The 24,432-nt window shown below is 42.8% G+C and overlaps 1 protein-coding gene and 1 pseudogene across 2 annotated transcripts in view; one reads left to right on the plus strand and one right to left on the minus strand.

Moving 5' to 3' along the window:
- Window positions 1–24,432, minus strand: part of FSTL4 (follistatin like 4) — a 759,591-nt gene that overhangs the window by 558,912 nt on the left and 176,247 nt on the right. The gene's annotated exons all lie outside the window — the stretch shown is intronic.
- LOC134937671 (5S ribosomal RNA) lies at window positions 5,192–5,310 on the plus strand (annotated as a pseudogene).

Genomic DNA, 24,432 nt, shown 5'->3' on the forward strand with positions numbered 1-24,432 from the left:
CATTGCAGTGCCCCTTGTCTGCAGAAAAAAGCGATCGTGGAATGTGAAGTAGTTCCTGGTGAGGACAAAATTTAGAAGTTGGATCAGGAAATCGTTGAAGTCATTATGACCCTCCATATCTAGGAAGTATCTCACAGCCCGTAATCCTGCCTCATGGTTAATGCTGGTGTAAAGGGATTCAACATCCAGAGTTACCAAGAGATGTTTTTCTTCCAACTTTACATCATGTAGTCTCTGTAGTACGTCCATCGTATCTTTAAGGTACGATGGGAGACTAAGCACATACTTCCTCAGATGGAGATCTAGAAAGGTGCTTGGTTTTTCTAGCAATCCGTTTTGGCCTGATACAATCGGTCTCCCTGGTGGTGTGGTGATGTTTTTATGGACTTTGGGCAAGAGGTAGAGTGTGGGTGTCTTAGGGTTGTTTGGTGACAAGTATTTGAGTTCCTGGTTTGTAATTGTACCGGCTGAGTTAGCATTGTTGAGAATTCTCTTTAATTCTAATGTGTATTTTTCTGTTGGATTAAATAATACAGGTTTGTAACAGGCTTGGTCTCCTAACTGCCTCATTGCTTCTTTTACATACATATGTACAGGCCATAAGACGATGTTGCCACCTTTGTCTGATGGTTTGATTACAATTTCTGTCCATGATCTGATTTCTGTGAGTGCTTTTCTTTCCTGTTTGTTAAGATTGTCCGTCTTCTTCATTCTAATTTTGGATTTCTGATGTATCCGGTCAAGATCTCTGGAGATGAGTTCCTGGAACACTCTAACTTCTGGACATATATTTTCAGTCGGAAAAAAGGTTGATTTTATTGTGCATTTTGGTCTACTCATTGATTCTTGGTTTTCCGATTGAAGTTCCTCCAGGGTGGCTATGGCTTCCAGATCTTCCGTTGTAATCATTTGTTCCTCTGTGATGGTATTTTCTGTGATAGATACATCTCTTTTTGTCGCGAAGAATTTTTTCAGTAGGAGTTTACGGCCGAAAAGTTTAAGGTCCTTTTCCCATTGAAACCTATTGAGTGATTTTATGGGTGTACAATTACAAACCAGGAACTCAAATACTTGTCACCAAACAACCCTAAGACACCCACACTCTACCTCTTGCCCAAAGTCCATAAAAACATCACCACACCACCAGGGAGACCGATTGTATCAGGCCAAAACGGATTGCTAGAAAAACCAAGCACCTTTCTAGATCTCCATCTGAGGAAGTATGTGCTTAGTCTCCCATCGTACCTTAAAGATACGATGGACGTACTACAGAGACTACATGATGTAAAGTTGGAAGAAAAACATCTCTTGGTAACTCTGGATGTTGAATCCCTTTACACCAGCATTAACCATGAGGCAGGATTACGGGCTGTGAGATACTTCCTAGATATGGAGGGTCATAATGACTTCAACGATTTCCTGATCCAACTTCTAAATTTTGTCCTCACCAGGAACTACTTCACATTCCACGATCGCTTTTTTCTGCAGACAAGGGGCACTGCAATGGGGGCGGCATGTGCCCCCACCTACGCCAATTTATATCTAGGCTGGTGGGAGAGGGAAATACTGCATAACCCCATGAATGAGATGTACACACAATTCATCACGGTGTGGTGGAGGTACATCGACGATATATTCATGATATGGGAAGGAGATAGACCATCTCTCATAAAATTCATAGATACGCTGAATAACAACAACTTGAATTTGAAGTTAACCCACCACATAAGTGAATCATCCATTCCCTTTTTGGACCTCACCGTATATAAAGACATAACGGGACAGGTACACACAAAACTATATCGGAAAACTACAGCTTCGAACAGTGTACTCCACCAAACAAGCTCTCATTTTCCTCCGACAGTGGAGAATATCCCCAAAGGGGAATTTCTACGCCTAAGGAGAAATTGTTCCGATACCAGCGTTTTCAAGGAGAAATGCGATGACCTCTCAACCAGATTGAAAGAAAGAGGGTATAGCAGTAGATCCATCAAAAAAGCGAAACAACAGACATTATCAACCACAAGGGATTCATTAATATTCTCCAGCAGACAGAAAGAGAAAGAGAAACAAACATCAGATGACAAAAAAATGAGATTCGTAGGAACTTTCTGCAGAGAATGGAAGGAAATAAGAGATTCCATTGAGAAACACTGGTCAGTACTCTTATTAGACGAAGATCTATCTAAAAACCTGGAAATGAAACCCTCGATGAGCTGGAGGCGGTCTAATAACTTGCGAGACGATCTAGTCTCAAGTCATTTTGTCAGCCATCCTACACGCACACTGAATATCATTGGCTCCTACCCGTGCGGGGAATGTAAAGCATGCACCTTTATGACAAAAACTACCAGTGTCAAAGACAGATATGGAAAAGAACAAATCATCAAACAATACATCAACTGCAACTCTATAGGGGTGGTTTACTGCCTTGTCTGTACATGTGGCCTTCGCTACGTGGGAATGACATCAAGGAAATTAAAACAGCGCATCCTAGAACACGTGGGCAATGTAAGGAATAGTATCACGGATCTAGCTAAAATGAAGAAATTATCTTCGGTAGCCAGACACTTTCATTATCACCACAAAAGCAATCCAAGAGAGATAACAGCCTTCGGTCTAGAACAAATCAAACTCGGTATACGTGGAGGAGACCTAACCCAGGAACTACTCAAAAGGGAATCAGAGTGGACCTACAATCTCAAGAGTGTGACACCGTACGGCTTGAATGAATACATTAACTATGGGGTATTCATTTAACAATACTGGACCATATCTAGAGAAAGTTATTTCATAAACCTTGGTTATCTGTTACTACACACTTAATTGGTAACATTTACTCATGTGTCCCATCTTCATAAGTTTACACTACTCCTACCCCCTAATACAGGCTCACATCTGGCCTCCCCTTATCACGTATTCTCCCCTGTGCATAATTCTTATACCAGAGCATGTTATCTTTAAAATCATGGGGCTATCTCTATTAAGCTGACGGCTCATTAACCTTGCATATATGCCCATAACCTGTACTTGCAAACTATGTAGCACAACAATGTTTTAATATAATAAACATTTTATTCAAATAATACCTCTATAATTTCTCTCTACTTATATTTTAAGTCACACCTTTTCACTTTCAGATTATTTTTATAATTTTTAATATTATTTTTATATTTCAACCATTTTTTCCTCTACTCCTCATTATCGTGCACCAATGAATTACACTCTCAATTCCCTTCAATCACTTACAGTTTTTCACCTTTTTCTTTCACTTATCACTATTTGGGTTTTCTTTGTCTCACTTTGCAATATGTTCACTAATCTACATCTATAAGATATCATCTAACACTCAGATCACTTTCACATTTCTCTTTTGAGCTAACACACTCAAACACGCTGCACATCACTTCACCTTCACAACATATCTACACTTATACTTACAACATACACACATTAGACTAGAATGGGTCCCCAGTATACATCATGTCACTCCCTTTTTAAATAACAATTCTATTCACTCCTATATTATCTATAGCACCTCTCCACCTAGGGGCACAATAGTTAACACACTTTTTTACAATAATACCCCCTAGTTTAGTTCACCGTATACACCAAGTGAAGCAGACACATCATTCTTTTTACAACAATTTATTAGATTATAGATACCATATTTCATCATATCATAAAGAGATCACAATTCATCAATATCTATAATATCTAATATCTAGAGCTTTACCACCCCTTCTAACTAAATTCATTTAGTATCAACATATACATTTCTGTTGTCATTCTCCATAACGCAGCCAAACTTTTTATTTTTATTAATATATTTTCTAATAAACACAATTCATAGATTAATAGGGACCTTAAGAATAACAAGTATATCCAGCTTCTAATGACAATACTTTACTGACATTAATGAGAATTCATGCTAACTACTAGCATCGTATTGTACAAAAAATGACGTTTGATATCCCACTACGTGACAGGAAATACTGCCGTCAAGATGCACCCACTGGCAGGGTCTGTGGAACGCAACGCGTTCCCATGACTACTGAGACACAATCCCGTACATGACGAGATCACGTCCGGCACGGAGACATTCGCGTCTGACGTCATGTATCCATGACTACGTATGGAAGTGTCCGCGGCAGCATTGAAGTGGAACGCATTGCGCTCCACTACTATAGAAAGACTTAGTTCAGACACGCACCACCGGAAGCATGGTACTTCCATGCTAATCTTCTGCGGCCAATTAGGTAATTATACCCAGACTACATATACCCTCATTGTGAGAGTACATGTCACCAGTGAACAAGCCTTAGGATAGGTGAAACGGGCCGTTTGGTTAAATGGGACACTGTGGGACTGCGCAACCCACCCCCGCATTCAGGGATCTACCGGTTCAGTAAGGACCCTTTTTAGGGTCCCCAAAATTTATTATGTACTATTTTTTTATCTATATGTAATTCTTATTAATTTTTGCTTATAGTGATATAGCAATTTGCTACAACCTATGAAATGTGACTACATGCAATATTCTAAGCATTTGTAACTTACTAAAAAATTTATTTTATTTTTTTTTTTTTTTTTTTTTGAATATCTGTGTCACTCATATCACACAGCAGTGGTACCGCATGGAAACATCTGCATAGTAATCAAATGTCTGCAGTTCTTCAATACCTCTGAACTTAGAATATCTTCTGACATTTATATTATATTATATTTATGCAGTGTGATTACACGTAAAATCTGCACAAGAACTAAATTGCCCACAGCATTATTTGAGTGTGACCACATGCAATATTTGCACAAGAATCAAGTTTTTGCTTTTTAGTCAATATCCTTGACAGTTTTCTTACTCCTTAACTGATGGAATGTTAGGGCATTCTCTGAGACTCATGCTATATGCAGTGTAACTACACACAAATGAACGTTAAGGCATTTATGGTTATCGATTGGAAGTGATTATATGTACTATTGATACAAGAATCTAATGACCACAGTTTGTTAGTATCCTTTAGGGATTCTCCTTTTTTCTTTCTAATAACTTCATGTAGAACTCTATCTGGGCACACTACCAAATTTGGCATTATTTTAGAGCCCATTGTATATATATTTCTTTCATGCTCTCTCATCCATTAATTTGGACAGCAGAAGCACTTTGGCAGTCATACTCTCTCATTCAGCAGATTACGGCCATACTCCACAGGATACGCCTGATCTCGTCCGATCTTGGAAGCTAATCTGTGGTAGGCCTGATCAGTAGCTGTGTGGGGGACCAACAGCGAACACCAGGTGCAGTAAACAACCCAGCTGAACAGCAGAAGTAAGACATACCCCTCTCTTTTTTCTTTCTTCAATTACTTTCTTTTACTGTTGATTTAACTGTGAGTATCTCACTGTATTATTACAAAATATACCATATACAATAAAATCCTTTTGTTTTCAACATATTTCCATGTATAAACCATAATACTGTTTTTTGCATATCCTTATTATTCACAATATTGTATTACTACCGAGTACGTAAATACCTTTGTTCTAACATCGTGTTTTCAGACCTTAACTGACTGCACAGAGTCTAATAATACACTGCTCATTATTTAATGTGTACGTAAATATCTTTATCCTTACATCGTGTTTTCAGACTTCTATTGACTGCATAGAGTCGAATAATACACCGTTTAATCGAGTAATAAGCCTTCCCAGCAACACCACTGCCCAGATCTTGCGCAGTAGGTGTTCAAGGACCTTTTAAGGACCTTCCAAGGCAACATTTAAAGATCATACTGTCTTGAATCTTTTCCTCTTAAGAAATTGTACAACATTTAGAAACTGAACATAGGTAATAATCCTGTGGGACCATAACTATACTCTGTCTTAAATTATAGACAGACCTGTCCCAATTAAAATATTAACTACAAATAATTTTCACCTAGACATTTCCTATATTTATTCCTATATTAGAAGCATTGAGCTATATGCATGAATAATACGCATGAGTATATTTGTTCACAATTCCTAACTTTTATTTATTAAGTCACTAGATTTTATTCTATCTATTAAAAGTTATGTTTTAGTGTCTAACATTTTGGACTAAGAGTGCCCCAACAAAGAGTCTCTCTCCCCTTTTTTCCTACCACCTATTGCATGCAGTAATTCATTGAACAAAATGAAAATATACTGCTTCACGATTTACACAAAGTTCAGGTAAATAGGTGGTACAGGCATTGCAAGCTGGCAATATGTTCAGTTTTAATAAGGTTACTGAGGACAGTCTCAGTGGTATGAGCATACTTCCCATCTGTCCCTATTTCAGCAGGTCAGTATCACTATTCGGACACTTTCCCGCTGTCCCTCCCAAGGATAGCAATGTCCCGTTGGCGGAGGGGGCAGGTTGGGGAGCCTGTGATCACCGCTGCTCTGCACAGCAAAGCTGCAGTCGATCTAAACAGTGCATTGTAGTAAGCCTGGGGGCTGCCCAGCGGCTCAGCGAGCACTGGGCACGTACCTATAATGATTACATTTGGGGATGTGATGGGAGGCCACACCAACCCACTGAGACCACATCCCTTCTCAGACAAAGCCCCTCCCCTTTTTGTGGCACGTATCACAGACCTTAAAAGTTGGGCGGTATGTATGAGCAGTGTAAAAAAAAAAGGTTTGTTATGTTTCGTCAGCAATCAAAATGTCGACAGTCATTATATACACACATAAGGTTTACAGCTACATGTCAACACACAAAATGTTGACATGTTCAAAATGTTGACTACCAACATGTCAACATGTACATAATGGGCCTGATTCAGAGATGGACGCAGCTGCTGTTCGAAAATATGCAAAAGTAGCAGGATGCTTCTTGTGTAAATATAGACACCTCATGCATGCCTGTGTAATCTGCTGGTGGCTCCGAAGACACAGCATCGGATCACTTACGTGAACATCAGCCATTTGAGTAACCCTCAGGTTACTCAGGATGGTCGGGCTATTCATGCTGTTGGGACCAGTTAAGATGCATCCAAGGACAGAGCCACTGGCCTAGCCACTCCCAGAAACTGGGGTGACATTCAGGCATTTTTGAGAATGCAGCCCCACTCCGCCCACCCTCAAATGTTGGCAGTCTTTCAATCAGGCTGAGGCTTAGGGGTACTGCATGCCAGGACGCAGGACACATTCTACGTATGCGCTGCATGGATCTCGTGCATGCGCAGAAGCCACACCATAGGAGATGTACATAAACCATCTGCATACCTCCCAACTTTTCAGTGTATGCACTCGGGACATGTCGCACCAAAAGCGTGGCTGCTGGTGGAAAGGGGGTGGAGCCTCAGGTTGAGGGGCCTTGCACAGCGACCCCCATTTTTGTAATTTTGGGGGTATGTCAAGCGCTCCCTGAGCAGTCCCTGGATCCACTCCCTGCACTGACAGATGTTGTGCGCTTCAAACGGTATCAATTCAGTGATCATCGGCTGCTTTGCATAGCAGCAGTGATCACAGGCTCTCCCAATCTGCCCTCCTGCCCTTGGGACACTGCGGCCCATGGGTGGGACAGTGGGACAGTGTCCAATTAGCGGGACTGTCCTGCTGTATTCATGATCATTGAGAGGCATGCATCAGGTAGCTCAAGTTCAGAACATAGGACCCTGGGGCTGTTTTCACTATCCACTTGGACATCTAATGGGAATAGTAGCCAGCCTGAAGTGTGTTGAGCGTTTTAATGATGTTCTGAAGCAGATTAGTTAGGATAACCAAGGAGGTCCCATGTTCTGAACTTGAACTCTATGGGTGTATGTACATCTCTGAATCAGGTCCAACGTCGACACCCAATTTTCAGCATAAACCTAACCATAAGCCGTAAAATTTGTATTGTTGTGTTAACATTCCATGTGTGTCATTTTAGCTGTGTCGACACATGCAGCAACATTTTTGGCATGTGTTGGCATTTTGCAGGTGTCAACATGTTGCATGTTGACATTTTAACCATGTCAACTTTATGAAATACGACTTAATGGTGTTGACCTTTTCATTGTGTACATTGTGACTGTTGACATGAAGCCTACATCCCTAACCCAAAAAACGAATAATGAGCATAAAGCTCATTAGAACTAGCATGGATTGGTTCCACCAGGATTACTACAGATCATTTGTAACTTTCTATAGCATTATGGAAATCAGAATTTCTATCTTAATTTAAATAAAATGCTTTTTGTGCAGATTTTCTGTATTTTGAATCATTATCTTTACCGTTGACATTCCTTCCCAATTTTCTACATTTCTGCATTCTTCTAGCGTTCTAGATCAGTGGTGGTCATTCCGAGTTGATCGCTAGCTGATTTCGTTCGCAGCACAGCGATCAGGCAAAAAAATCGGCACTTCTGCGCATGCGTATGGGGCGCAATGCGCACGCGCGACGTACTTTCACAAAAGCCATTGCAGTTTCACACAAGGTCTAGCGACACTTTTCAGTCGCACTGCTGACTGCAGAGTAATTGAAAGGAAATGGGTGTTTCTGGGTGGTAACAGACCGATTTCGGGAGTGTGTGTAAAAACGCAGGCGTGTCAGATACAAACACGGGTGTGCCTGGAAAAACGCAGGCGTGGCTGGCTGAACGCAGGGCGTGTTCGTGACGTCAAAACAGGAACTAAACAGTCTGACGTGATCGCTAGCTAGGAGTACGTCTCGAGCTACTCTGAAACTGCACAATATTTTTTTGTAGCAGCTCTGCGATCCTTTCGTTCACACTACTGCTAAGCTAAGATACACTCCCAGAGGGCGGCGGCTTAGCGTTTGCACGGCTGCTAAAAGCAGCTAGCGAGCGAACAACTCGGAATGAGGGCTTGTGTGTGTTCATGTAAGGTGTGTGTGCTCCTCTGTGCACCATCCATACCTGTGTGCAAAGTCGCTGCTTGCTTACCAGTATTCCCACAAGTTCAACTTGCCTTCTTTATTAGAGTAAACTTTCCAAAGTACAGTGTTTTAACTGTTCATTTGACTCTCAGATTGTAGTTAAGCAACTCAGGGGAATTATAGGACATGGTCTGTGCTTCGATCAATGGCAAGCATCTCATTATACTGCTTTTCATAGTGCATATCTGCATCACAATTGCTTCATTTGATCCTTGAGCTGTGCATGGACTCACATTTTAAATCTTAGCTTACAGTCACTTTTCTTGAACAGCAACTAAAATTCAGTCTTTTTTTTGCTTTAAGAAAGCTTACTGACTGCTTGCAAAAGAGAGGACATTTGGCCAAATCTGCCCAAGCAATTGTTCTTTTGCTCAATTAAATATAAGGAATGTGAGACCACCATGTTTATTTTTCTTGATCCTCTGCCAAGTACACAATAAGTGCTCATCTGGTAATGCCAAGAGCCGCTCAGCCCCAACCAAACACTTGCCAGCAAACGGCATAGCGTATGTGCAATGAAGTCGCAAAGATGCCAAAGTGTCTTATACTGTTTGCCATAAAGATTATACATTATGTAATGTATCTTGCAAAAAAATAAAAAAATAAATAAAATAAAATATAAAATTGTTGGTTCATTTATCTTGCATGGCAAAATAAAATATATAATATCAATTAGTGTAAAGCATATTTACTATTATGTAACAAGGTACAGTGAAATGGCTAAGTAATTCTGAAATTTAAATATGAAATGAAGTGCAAGCTAAATAAATGATAACAACGTGTAAGATGGCTTTCATTATATTGCTGTGCATTTTAAAAAAGGCTCAGCATTGCGCATGTGCAGAACAGTGGATGCAATTACAGTTGCAGTGCCCTTATAAACAGCAGTTTGATTGACATGCTGCAGCCTCTGGGGATTGGGGGGAGTGACAGAGAGCGTTTTACAAAACTGGTATGTCAGAGCTCTCATTTTCTGGGCGTGGCAAGCATCTACTTCTTAGATTTCCTGCCCTCTGCTGCATGATTACACCAGACATCTTGAGTAACCTTATGGTTAGGTTACACAAATGTCCAATGTTCTTACAATTGATCTGATGCTACAGTTCGTCTTTTGATGCAGCAGCGGATCAGGGAAGCTGGCAGGAGGTGTCTATTAACAAAACTCCTGCGGCACTAGCATATTTGCCATAACGGCCACATTCAGAGATGTACGCAAACCAGATAGTTTGCATCCGTCTCCAATGGTTGTTTATCAGCTGTAAAAAGTCTGAGAAATCTTGTAACTTCTGACACAACTTTGTAGTACATGACTGAATGTCCACGCAGGTCTTTGCTGAAACAGTGGTCTGTAATTTAGGGGTCTATTCATGAAGCAGAGAAAAGCCCTGTTTTGCAGTAAACAGGGCTTTTCTACCGCAATACACAGATCGGGTTACTGTGGTGAAGTTTCTGACTTCTCCAGCGGCATCCCCACTCTGTGGCTGAATCGTATCACCACACTTTATTATGGTGAGTGCAATTCATGTAGGAATGGAAAGGCCAGCTCTCCGTTCCCCTTCGCAAAACCCCATTGTTATCTCAGAATGGCATAGGGAGGCTTGTAGGGTAGAAGAGCAATTAAGTCCCGTGACAAGAGAAAATCATAGGAGCCCAGGGCATTTGCATATGCTGGATCTCCTTCTCCTGACTGCCTGGGCCGCTGTCACAGTTCCCCTGCGCATTGCTCCCACCTCCTGATTGCCCACTTGCCTCCCAGTCACTCCACCATTGAGGTGACCAAACATATGAATATACCGGGTCACCTCCTCCGCACTGCCCGCTGAACCTACCTCTCGGCACTAAGCTGATTGGGCTTGCCTCGGATGGAAGATGCGGCGCATGCGCAGAAGACAGAAGATGGACCGGAATAAAGGAGTGCATGTGCAGAATCCACAAGACCACCAATCAAGCAGCGGTAGGAGAAGTAAAAACAGGATCGTGACGGGATTAGATACCGCATCGCATCAGGAAGCCAGCAAAGGATCATAAATTGCAGTTAGTGTATAAAAAAAAAAGCTGCCCGTAAGAATGTGATGTTTGGTGATAAATAAAACCAAACTATTAACCTTATTTACCAACTTGTCAGGATAGCACAATCAGCGTTCAATGTGGCTCCAGCCAGGGGCGTTTTAAGAGAGGAGGAGGCCCGTGTTCAGCCTCCTCCATAGGGCCCCCTCCTCTCTGCCCGGAGCGCCGCAGTGTATGAGCACTAGAGGGCTCAGACTCTACTGCGCATGCGCAGATCTCCGGGAAAATGGCGCGGCGGCCATTTTCCCTGAGATCTCTCTACTGCGCATGTGCAGAACGCCGTGAAAATGGCCGCTGGGCCATTTTCACTGTGTTCTAGCGGCGCTGCGGATGCCGGCGCTGGACTTCAGAGGGGTAAGTATTTTACAAATGGGTGCAGTGTGTGCAGTGGAAGCCACTCTGGACTCAGGGGCCCATGTGCACCGCACACACTGCACCCATTATAGAAACGCCGGTGGCTCCAGCAATCATAATAGCAAACATTCCACAACCGTCACTGGCTACACACTGGTCACCTACCCAATGACCCGCCAGCCCACCCAGCATCAGTCGCACTGACCCCAACACCAGATAGTCCATTTAAGCTTCCTTCCACTAGTGATTGATTAGTCTCACCCCTGTGTGCTGTGTGCGTAGGATTAATCTTGTTTTGAATTAGCCATAAGACCGCAATCTCCCAGAGCAGACATTAAAGTCTCTGACCAGGGACTGTGAACCCCCTTTGTTACACTGTGTCTGAGTTGGATCTGTAATGCGCATGGTCAGTTATGTGTCTGCAACAGTAGTCGCAGTGCCCTCTAAATTTATATGCTGCCGTCGTTTGCGGGTTGGGAAGGGGCAGCATTTCAGAAAATTGGGGGCGGTGGGGGGTCTGCCCCGTTTTCTGGGCATTGTGAGGTCAGTGGTTGCGTTCATGGATGTATTTTCATTGTGTTTAAACACTGGTCATCAGCAGGGTACTCAGATGACCAATGTTCATGTAAATGATCCTATCCTGCATCTTTGGATGCAGCGGTGGATCACAAACGCCGGCAGGAGGCGTCTTTTTACACAAGAAGCATTAGCATATTTTTGCACAGCAGCTGCATCCATCCTGAATCTGGCACATAGTTATTTATTTGCTCAGTCTATCATTAATAGCAGACTACTGACCTAATAACTTCCATTATTTTAAGAAATTGTTTCTGATAACATAAATCAATTTTAATATAACTAAAATGAGTAAATAACGTAACAAATTAATGTGAAACAGAAAAATCTACACTTTCTGTGTATATATATATATATATATATATATATATATATATTAATTCCTAAAATAACATGTCACAGAAAAAACAAAAAGAAATGGTCGCACAGACGGAATAAATTTATGAATCAATTATGTGTGTTTATTCTATCCCCGCTTATCATTAAATGGATATTACAATATTGTGGACCGGGGGAGGTGCTCCTGGAATAAAGTTTGGCATCAATATAGCTAAAGAAAGAAAAGTATTCCATACTAGGGCACACTCAAAAACAAATACACTGATATAACCTGAAAGTCAACGCCCCTCAGGGGAGAGGACCAATGATAATTAAAATATAACTTTTACTGATATACGTTAAAGCTTACGAAATATGTGCACGTGAAAAAATAATATTGATAATGAAAAAATAAGAAAAAATATTCAGTGTATAAAGTAAATGTGATATTAAAAAGCTGAACCACTGTATGAATGTGTGTGATGTTTATTCTTCCAATGAAAAAGTGTGTCATTTAATTCTGTGGTTGCATCATATGTTGCTACAATAATTACAGCACTGTAGCAACTTGTGACAGGAAGAGTGTTTGTATCAATTTACCTATAATGACCTCACTCTTGTTTGCCTAGTTCACCTCACACACTATATCATGGAGTAAATCTTACATCTAAATATCATTGAGGGATGGCACACTCCTGTCTCCTAGTATAATATTATGTACCACAGTTATATATCAAGTTGATGAATATTTGGGGGCACACACGTGGGAAGTAATAAATAAATAAATACGCTGCTAAATGTATTCATGAATAAAGATAGTGAGAGTCTACTTATTATCCATAATAGTCCTTTGCATATATAGTATTCAATGTCCCCATCAGTATCAATAATTAGAGACCAATGTATTACGTAGGGGACATATAGGAAAATAGCCCTGTGTTCTCACTATCTTATAGGCTGAACTATCAAATATGCATCTAACGGGTAACAGTAATCTCATTGAGCATACTGTGTATTGCCCTGCACCCATGCTTTAAGGATTAATCTGTACTAATATGCCCTAACCCAGAGGTTCCCAAACTGTGTGCCGTGGCTCCCTGGGGTGCCTCGGGACACTTGCAGGGGTGCCCTGGGTTGGTGGTCCAGGACCAATTCAAATTATTCATGGTCAATATAATAGGCAAAAACAGCGCTGGTGGCTGCCAGTCATAAAATATGTGGCCAAACAGAAGCAAATCTTGTCCCTCACCACACAACTGACCCTAAGGATGACATATAAACGCGATCTACTTAATGTAATATTTCTTTCTGAATTTCTCAATAAGAAATTTTTGTCCTAGGGTGCCGTGAAAAAAATTCTGATGTTCTATGGTGCCGTGATTCAAAAAACTTTGGAAACCACTGCCTACCCGATGGTCTAATGATAGGGCAACATCAGTCAACATCCACTGTCTCAAGTATGCAATGTGTCCCAATGTCGGATGTTTAACTAATTACAGCCGGCGTCTCCGGGCATTGGCAGTTTCATGGTATTACATAGCCCTTGCACCTTGATTTAACTGATTGCTGCCGGCGTCTCCCTGCTACAGCTATAGATGATATGTGAGAGGCAGCAATCAGTTAAATCAATTATTGATACTGATGGGGACATTTAATACTATATATGCAAAGGACTATTATGGATAATAAGTAGACTCTCACTATCTTTATTCATGAATAAATTTAGCAGCGTAGTTATTTATTTATTACTTCCCATGTGTGTGCCCCCAAATATTCATCAACTTGATATATAACTGTGGTACATAATATTATACTAGGAGACAGGAGTGTGCCATCCCTCAATGATATTTAGATGTAAGATTTACTCCATGATATAGTGTGTGAGGTGAACTAGGCAAACAAGAGTGAGGTCATTATAGGTAAATTGATACAAACACTCTTCCTGTCACAAGTTGCTACAGTGCTGTAATTATTGTAGCAACATATGATGCAACCACAGAATTAAGTGACACACACTTTTTCATTGGAAGAATAAACATCACACACATTCATACAGTGGTTCAGCTTTTTAATATCACATTTACTTTATACACTTAATAATTTTTCTTATTTTTTCATTATCAATATTATTTTTTCACGTGCACATATTTCGTAAGCTTTAACGTATATCAATAAAAGTTATATTTTAATAATCATTGGTCCTCTCCCCTAAGGGGCGTTGACTTTCAGGATATATCAGTGTATTTGTTTTTGAGTGTGCCCTAGTACGGAATACTTTTCTTTATTTAGCTATATTGTTCCTAAAATAACATCTAAGGGCTTTATACAGACATATTTTTCACCAGGACTTCTAATACTTGGAATTTAATTTTACCTATTGCAATTTTCTTTTTCTTTATAATGCCTATTGACTACAGGGCCCTAAAAGTTGGCCATACATTAAGCCTAGGTATCGCATGCGATACCTCTGCAACTCCCCGCTGGTGGCTATATCGCATATAATACATTGTATGCGGACATTTCGCATGCGATCCTATTAATTGCTCCGGGATATGATGTATCCTTGGTGCAGCAGTGACAATTTCTGGATCTGGTTCGAGTGCACGGGTCCACGCATCGGATCGGAATCGGAAGGAAATGACACACCATTTGAAATTTTTCACAAGATTTGTCATGTAGAAAATGGCCAAATTGTACTAGTGTATGGGGGCCTTTAGGAGGAGAATGCCAAGAATTTCAGTGGAAACTGAAATTATTTCCTTGTCTTAAAACCTTTTTTCAATTAGAGTATGTAGGACTGTCAGCGTAATATATATATATATATATATATATATATATATATATATATATAAAAATGGTGGAATATATTAGCTGGTTTTATTCCCACGGCCTCTCAGATGTAGTAATGTTGAGCCAAATATCATAATGAGTGGCAGAACAACTGGGCCTATATTAGTCACATTTATCAAACATTGGAGAAAATAGGATTTTAATTACCTACCGGTAAATCCTTTTCTCGTAGTCTGTAGAGGATACTGGGGTTCCATTTAGTACCATGGGGTATAGACGGGTCCACTAGGAGCCATGGGCACTTTAAGAATTTGATAGTGTGGGCTGGCTCCTCCCTCTATGCCCCTCCTACCAGGCTCAGTCTAGGAAACTGTGCCCGAGGAGACGGACATACTTTGAGAGAAGGATAGATAAAGATAGTGGTGAGATTGCGAACCAGCACACACAAAACAGAGGAAAGCTATACTAAACCAACTTTAAACAGGAACAGCAACAGCTGAACCAACAATACTTAACCAAGTAACAGTACAGGAAGAACGAAGCACTGGGCGGGCGCCCAGTATCCTCTACGGACTACGAGAAAAGGATTTACCGGTAGGTCATTAAAATCATATTTTCGCTAACGTCCTACAGGATACTGGGGTTCCATTTAGTACCATGGGGATGTACCAAAGCTCCCAAACCGGATGGGAGAGAGTTGAGGTTCCTGCAGAACTGATTGACCAAACTGAAGGTCCTCAGAGGCCAAAGTATTGAACTTGTAGAACTTAGCAAACGTGTTCAAACCAGACCAAGTAGCCGCTCGGCAGAGCTGTAAATCCGAGGCACCCTGGGCAGCCGCCCAGGAAGAACCCATCGACCTAGTAGAGTGGGCCTGTACAGATTTTGGAATCGGCAAACCTGCCGTGGAATACGCATTCTGGATAGTGAGCCTGATCCAGCGTGCAATTGTCTGCTTTGAACAGGACACACAATTTTATTGGGATCATACAGAACGAACAGCGAGTCAGATTTCCTATGATGAGCTGTCCTCTTTACGTATACCTTCAAAACCCTCACAACATCCAAACACTTTGAAGTAGCGGAAGTGTCAGTGATAACCGGAACCACAATAGGTTGGTTGATCTGAAACGCAGACACCACTTTCGGAAGAAATTGCTGATAAGTTCTGAGTTCAGCTCTGTCCTCATGGAAAATTAAATAAGGGCTCTTGTGAGACAAAGCCCCCAACTCCGACACATGTCTTGCTGAAGCCAAGGCCAACAGTATGACGGTCTTCCACGTAAGATATTTTACGTCCACCTCCTGTAATGGTTCCGATTGGAGGAACTGCAGCACCAAGTTGAGATACCAAGGTGCCGTGGTAGGCACAAAGGGAGGTTGGATGCACAGAACATCTTTCAAAAACATCTGGACCTCAGGGAGAGAAGCAAATTTTGAAAGAAAATGGACAATGCCGAAATCTGGACTTTTATGGAGCCCGCCTGCAGAAAAAGCAGGAAACGTCCCAGGTTAAATTCCACCGCAGAATAAGTTCTGCTCTCACACCAAGAGATGTATTGCTTCCAAATACAGTGGTAATGTTTAGACGTTACCCCCTTCCTGACTTGGATCATAGTCGTGATAACTTTGTTAGGGATCCCTCTTCTGGCTAGAATCAGCCGTTCAACTTCCATGCCGTCAAACGTATCCACGGTAAGTCCTGATAGACGAACGGGCCCTGTTGCAGAAGATCCTCACGAAGAGGTAGAGGCCACGGATCTTCAAGGAGCATCTCTAGAAGGTCCGCGTACCAGGCCCTTTTTGGCCAGTCCGGAGCAATGAGTATTGCTTGAACCTTTTCCCTTTTTATTTTTTTGAGAATTCTTGGGATCAGAGGAAGTGGAGGAAAGAAGTACACCATCTGATAGACCCATGGAGTCGTCAGAGCGTCTACTGCCACTGCCTGTGGGTCTCTCGACCTGGAACAATACCGCTTGAGCTTCTTGTTGAAACAAGAGGCCATCATGTCGATTTGTGGATATCCCCACCAATGTGTCAAGCACCTGAACACTTCAGCGTGAAGGCCTCACTTCCCCGGGTGCAGGTCGTGTCTGCTGAGGAAGTCTGCTTCCCCGTTGTCTACTCCCGGAATTAAGACCGCTGACAATGCCACAGCATTTGTTTCTGCCCAGAGGAGAATTCTTGACACCTCTGACATTGCTGCTCTGCTTTTCGTTCCGTCCTGTCAGTTTATGTACGTCACTGCCGTCACATTGTCCGACTGGACCTGATTGGCCCGATCGTGAAATAGATAAAAAGCCTGCAGAAGGGCGATGTATATGGCCCTGAGTTCCAGAATGTTGATTGGAAGGATGACTTCCTGACTTGACCATCTTCCTTGAAACTGCACCCCCTGGGTGACTGCTCCCCAACCTCTGAGGCTTGCGTCCGTGGTTAACAGGATCCAGTCCTGAATTCCGAACCTCTGACCTGCAACGAGGTGAGAAATCTGCAGCCACCACAGAAGGGAGATCCTGGCTTTTGGCGACAGATGGATCCTCTGGTGCATGTGAAGATGTGATCCGGACCATTTGTCCAATTGATCGAGCTGGAAGGGTCTTGCGTGAAACATTCCATATTGAAGTGCCACGTAAGAGGCCACCATGTTCTCTGGCTGAGAACATCAAGCCCGCCCCCGGGCCTAATCCCCAAGATGAACAAGGAACTGTGGGGCACAGGACCAGGTTCAGCAGGGACATCCCTATTGCTTCTAAGTATTGAGTATGCCCCCCACATTATCCTACCCACCCGTACTAAGATCTAATCAAAATGTTAGCCCAATCCTACTCTGCCACTGGTTATCTGTTTTTTTTTTTTTTTCCAACATTGCTCGCTTCCACTCCACCATGTGTTTTTCCTGTAATGTTTACCTCCACTGATTGCATACCTTTCCATTGTGCCCTACATGCAGGGTACATCATACTACAACATAAGCATCAGTTTTCCCACATTTGACCTTGGCCCTTGTATGGCTCACCTCCCACAGTGTAACCTCCAAAGTGTGCCCAACATGACTGCCCCATATGGTACACTTGTGGATGGGATGAAAAATACATAGGCCTGATGGTTTTGATGGAACCCTGCTCTGAACTGTAGGACTCTTAAATCACCCCCATTTTGTGTCATCACTTCTAGGAGTGGACTGTCCCACCTTGGGTAATCCTACGCCGAGCGCCTAATATGGCTGCTGCACCTGGTACCTTGTGAGGGTGGAATACACAACCCTTGGAAGTTATTACCCAAAATGCCTGCACCAATCCTGCGTTATGCTTTCTGTGGGCTTAAGGTTTTCTTTTATGTCTGTTGCTTGTCAATTGTTGTATTACTCAAATCCTCTGTATCATGTGCATTGTTTTTGATGTCTGTAAAGCGCCTTGAGTCCTGTTGGAGAAAGAGCGCTATATAAATAAATTATTATTATTATTATTATTATTATTATTATTATTTTCCCCAGAAGGCGAATGCATAGATGCACCGATATCGGTGTTGGCATCAGGACATCCCGAACCATCGACTGGATTACCGATGCCTTTTCCGATGCCTTTTCTGCGACTCCGTGTCCAGTATCATTCCCAGGAATGGGAGCCTCTGTGTTGGCTCTCGGTGAGATTTCGGAAGGTTCAGAATCCACCCGTAATCCTGGAGAAGTTTGGTTGAGAGACCAACAACCTCTCCCTGGACTGCGCCTTTATCAGAAGATTGTCCAGGTACGGACTTATGTTCACTCCCTGCTTGCGGAATATAAACAACATCTCTGCCATCACTTTGGTGAACACCCTCGGTGCCGTGGAGAGACCAAATGGCAGGGCCTTTAACTTGTAGTGACAGTCCTGCAGGTCAAACCGAAGATAAGCCTGATGAGGTGGCTAGATCGGAATGTGAAGGTACGCATCCTTGATATCCAGAGACACTAGGAATTCCTCCAGACCTGAGATCACAGTTCTCAGAGACTCCATCTTGAACTTGAACACTATTAAGAAAGGGTTCAAGGACTTGAGGTTCAGAATTGGTAGTACCGAACCGTCAGGTTTCGGTACTACTAACAAGTTAGAATAGTACTCCTTGTTGTGCAGATGAGGTGGAACTGGAACAATGACTTGAGTCTGTACCAGTTTTTGGATGGCCTCTTGTGAAGCTGGTATGCCTGATTTGAAGAATCTGTGAGGTGGGATCTCTTGGAACTCCAGTCTGTAGCACTGGGAAATAAGATCTATTACCCAGGGATCCTGGCACGAACTTGACCAGATGTGACTGAAGAATTTTAGTAGGGCTCCCACCTGACAGTCCTCCAGGCATCGCGGTCCATCGTCATGCTGAAGGCTTTGAGGAAGCAGAGCCTGAGCTCTGTTCCTGAGCTCCTGCAGTTGCTGGTTTGCGTGGATAACCTCTTGCACCTCTGGAGGCCGTAGAAGCACCTCTAGATTTTGCTTTAAACTTGGCTGTCCGAATGGACTGTAAATTTGAAGCTGAATAAGCTTTCCTGGCTGGGGGAGCTGCGGAAGGAAGATACGTAGACTTACCCGCAGTAGCTTTGGAGATCCATTTGTCTAGTTTGTCTCCAAACAAGGCCTCTCCTGTGAATAGTAGGCCTTCCATGCCTTTCCTGGAGTCCACATCAGCAGTCCACTGGCGTAGCCAAAAGCCCCTGCGTGCTGACACTGCCATAGCGGTGGTGCGTGCATTAAGCAAACCAATCTCTTTTGTGGCTTCCACCATAAAGTTTGCAGAGTCCTGTATATGCTGCAGGAGTAAAACAACATCCCCCCTAGACAAGGAATCTAACCCCTCAATTAGGTTACCTGACCATTTAGCAATGGCTTTTGAGATCCACACACATGCAATAGCGCATAGGTCTGCAAACTCGGTCCTCATTACCCCACACAGTGCAAGTTTTGCAGGTCTCCTCACAGAATCACAAGTGAAATAATTAACTCCACCTGCAGACCTTTTAAAATGTGTCTGTGAGTAATTAATACACCTGTGCACCTGCTGGGTTACCTGCAAAACATGCACTGTGTGGGGTAATGAGGACCGCCTTTGCAGACCTATGCAATAGTGGGTCTCTGGGCCACCCCAGCAGCTGTGTACAATGATTTGAGTGTAGTCTCAATTTTATGATCAGCCGTGTCTTTTAGGGAGGCTGCACCAGGAACAGGCAATACATTTTTTCGTGACAGCCTAGAGATTGATGCGTCCACTATCGGTGGATTTTCCCATTTTTTCCTATCCTCCAGAGGAACAGGAAAAGATGAGAGCAACCTTTTAGGGATTTGGAATTTCTTATCAGGATTAAACCACGGTTCTTCAAACAGGGTATTCAATTCCTTTGATGTAGGAAAAGTGACTGATGACTTCTTTTTTACATTAAAATAAGATTCCTTACACTCCCCTGACACCTTATCAGGAATATGCAGAACATCTCTGATAGCATCTATAAGAACCTCTATTCCCTGTGACGAAGTAGCATCCCCCCCTCCCCCTCCAAATCCACCTCACCTTCCTCCATGTCTGACCCGTCAGCGTCAGAGTCAGACTTCAGGGTATGGGCCAGCAATCGTTTTTGCGGACAAATGGGAGGGGATTGAGACGTTGGTTTGGGGACTCAGTTTGTATTTCATAAACTCATTCACAGTCTGTCCTTAAGTATTGCGTCTCTATTGCATTGCGGGATAGCTTTGTAGAAATATTTGAGATCATTCCCTTAATGGAATTAACCCACTCCGGTTCAGCCCCGCTATTCTGGGAAGGTGCACTGCCCTGAGCACCCAGAAGTGAGCCCCCTGGTGAAGAGGAACACTCTGCTGTACAAGAAACACACTATTTGCGTGACATAATGTAAATGTGACAGCACACACACACACACACACACACACGAAAAGGTTATGCTCAATTAACCCACAGAGAGCCCTTGAGGGAGACACAGAGTTATTTGGAGCCAGACCCCACCGCGCCCTCATCGCTAATGCCAAGCTTAGCCAGGTCACAGACTAAGTACCCTGATAGGGGACTTAGTACACTAATAATCGCTCCCCTCCTGCTATGACCCCCTGGTACCGCTGAGGTAATCTGGAGTCTCTCCGGAGGAGCTGCGCATCCATGTCAATCAGCGTCTGTGTCTACTGCAGAGGGAAATTGGCGCTGGTGAGCTGCTGGATCGGCTCATAGTGAAGGCCCCGCCACTTCAATGGCACGCGTTCTGCATGCTTTTTTATACTGGCTGAGGTAATCAAGTGCTTAAAATGGAGAGAAAACCGTTTTAATGCTGTTTTTTGCCAGTGTGGGTACTTTGTACAGTGTACGGAGACGCAGCTGTGTACTGTGTCTGGAGACTCATTCCGCCCCGGTTGGAAGCTGTGCGTCTCCGTACCCTTATGCCGCCATAATGGTCGGTGACCCGCTACTCGGGATTGCATGCTCGCCATGGTGGGGCTTGCGAATAGTTCCCTCGATAGCTCAGTGTCCTGTCAGCGGGGAACGGGACCATTAACCCTACAAGAGGTTGGGCCGTCTCCCCCCCCCCCCAAGTACCATGAAGCAGGCAGGCTGGTGCCAACCAACCCTACCTGAAAATAACAAACATATAAAATAAATGCAGAAAACTCTTCAGGAGCTTCCATAAGCGTGACCGGCTCCTCTGGGCACATTTTCTAAACTGAGTCTGGTAGGGGGGGCATAGAGGGAGGAGCCAGCCCACACTATCAAATTATTAAAGTGCCCATGGCTCCTAGTGGACCCGTCTATACACCATGGTACTAAATGGAACCCCAGAATCCTCTAGGACTTAAGAGAAAGAAGTAACAATCAATCTGCTTCTAACTGACATTTTACAGGCTGAGCTTTAACATTAACAGAAGCTGATTGGTTAGTACTTTATCTCTCTGCCAGCTTTCATACATGCCCCCCCAATGTGACATCTAGTCCCTTATTATTTATATTGTTAAATGAGTTCATATAGCTGTGGAGGGGATCAGAATGATTTGCCAGTTTATGGCTTCCCGATGTTTGAGAAGCCGGCAGGGGTAAGGGTTGTTCCCCCCTCTCCCCAACCCTAACACCCTACACGCAGCCGCACCCTAACCTCCCCCTTGTTGCCTAATCCTAACCCCCCCCCCCTTGTTGCCTAAACCTAACCCCCTGTCCCTGCTGCCTAAACCTAACGAAGCCTAACCCTTCAAGGGAGTTGCCTAACCCTATCCCTCCCACCCTCTTTGCTGCATAACCCTAGCCCCCTGGACGCAGCCTAACCCTAAACCTTCCCCTCACAGCCTAAACCTACCCCCCCCCTCCCCACCCTGGCTTACCTGATTTGCGATGCTGTCTGTCCTCTTTCGGGATCCCGGCTGTCAGTATTCTGGCACCGGGATGGTGTATCCATTCTGGATGCCGGTGTCGGCATTCTGAATAGGGTCGGTATTCTGGCGTCGGTGTTCTAACTGCTGGAATACCGACAGCCGGGATTCTAACTGCATCCCCTGTGGAGCATATCTATTGTTGTTAACATAATTTTCTCCAGGGATTTGTAGTCTCCCAATATGGCAACCAACCCGTGCATCATTGAGTCCCTCAAACCTATTGCACAAACAGAACATTTTCAGCTTATAAATAGATGTGTACCAATTTACCAATTTCACGGTTATTCATATTACCATGAACTATTTCCTAAGCAGATTTATAACAAATATCCCAATTTAGTTTAATGAGTTTTCTCCGCAATCTGTAAAAACATAGATATTCAATACCACAGTGTAATTAGTTTGTTTTATCTCCTTCAAACCTGATATGTAAAATGCATTGACATTTCCAGGCCTATATGTTTTGAAATCAATGTTGCTTGAAAAATCTCCATTACCTCTCCATTGACACTTATCGCATATCATTAAAGTCTGTTTACTTTCTAGCAGTAAGCATTTGTCATCTTGTCAGTAATAATTTAATTGCATGCACATTTGTGAGATCTATCCGCTCAGATGCAAAAGAAAAAATTAAACTGTGTTTAATGGGCTTAAATTTTATTAGTAGTTTTATTTTCAGTTAGTTTACTAAACAATAGATAAGTGGGCAGGTTTCAAAATAAAGAGTACAAAGCGCAATTATTGCAGTAGTTTAGAAAGGGGTGTTTAACTTATAATTGTTTGCAGGGCATAAAGAAAGCTTTTGTGAAATATCATGCGGTTATTTAAGAAGTTTATGCTACTTTTGTTTTTATGTAGATTACATAGCATACATTAATTTATACATAGTAATTGTAATAGTAGACTGATTGCCACTGAATGTATTCAATTTGATCGCATGCATGTAATTATATGTAATTATTGAACTTAACGGTAACATATAATTGAATACATTAATTTTGTTCAACTAGAATTTGTAATGCATTTTATTCATTTTGTACATTTATTTATATACACTAAATTCACTGTACATATTTATGTAATGCTTTACAGAAAATATACATATCATTCACACCAGTTCCACAAAAGCTGGCAATCTATAGTCCCTACTAAATACGCAGAACCTGACTGAGAGGGGGACGTCAATTGAAAGCAATCCTGATGTTGGGGCAGTTGACCAATTATTTGCTACTGTGAATGTACAAATTATTATGGAACCCCTATGGCACATGCATTCCACTGATTGTACGCCCAAAAGTGCTACTGCATACAGGTTCGCCGGTATCAGAAATGGAGCAGTCAAGTGATGGGTGTTACTGGGTGGTGACTGGGAAGTGGGCAAAGTGAATGCAAAAAAACTCTGTCATGTGGGCATGTTATAGTATTCCCGCTGGTGTGTCAGTGTAAGCGGGCTGCATTTTCAGATGCATAGCTGCTTCCATAGAGGTCAAGTTCAAATGAGACACTGTGCATGCCATAGGCTGGTGCAAGTGTCGATGGTGGGTGTGATGGAGTGCCGATGGTAGACTACTTAAAACCACCAGTGATGCTACTGCGTGCAGTGGCGCAGAAAATGGACATCTCATGTTTTGCACTCTCCAGCGCATACTAATGTACAAGGGGAAGTTGAAAACTAGTACTGGCATATTATTGCACCTACAAATCTGGCAACGGGAGCCAGTGCGAATGCAGATCATCAATCTCTGAATGAGGCCCACAATGTGATGAATTTTGTCAGAAGCGAGTCAGGGGCGTAGGGAGGGCGGTTCCGGTGGAGCGCAAACTCCAGGCGCCGGAAACTTCAGAGGGTGCCGGGCAGCCACTGGTGCATGCAGGGGGGTTTCTGAGTACCTAGAAACCCACCTTGCTAATTCGATCTGCTACTGCAGCGCACCGATTCAACCCCCTCTGATACACACTGAGTTGGCCAGGCACATGTGTTTGGTGCTTGGCTCAGTGAGGAACGGCTGGAGGAGGGATGAG

Source organism: Pseudophryne corroboree, chromosome 6 (assembly GCF_028390025.1).
Source record: "Pseudophryne corroboree isolate aPseCor3 chromosome 6, aPseCor3.hap2, whole genome shotgun sequence".
NCBI lineage: Eukaryota > Metazoa > Chordata > Amphibia > Anura > Myobatrachidae > Pseudophryne > Pseudophryne corroboree.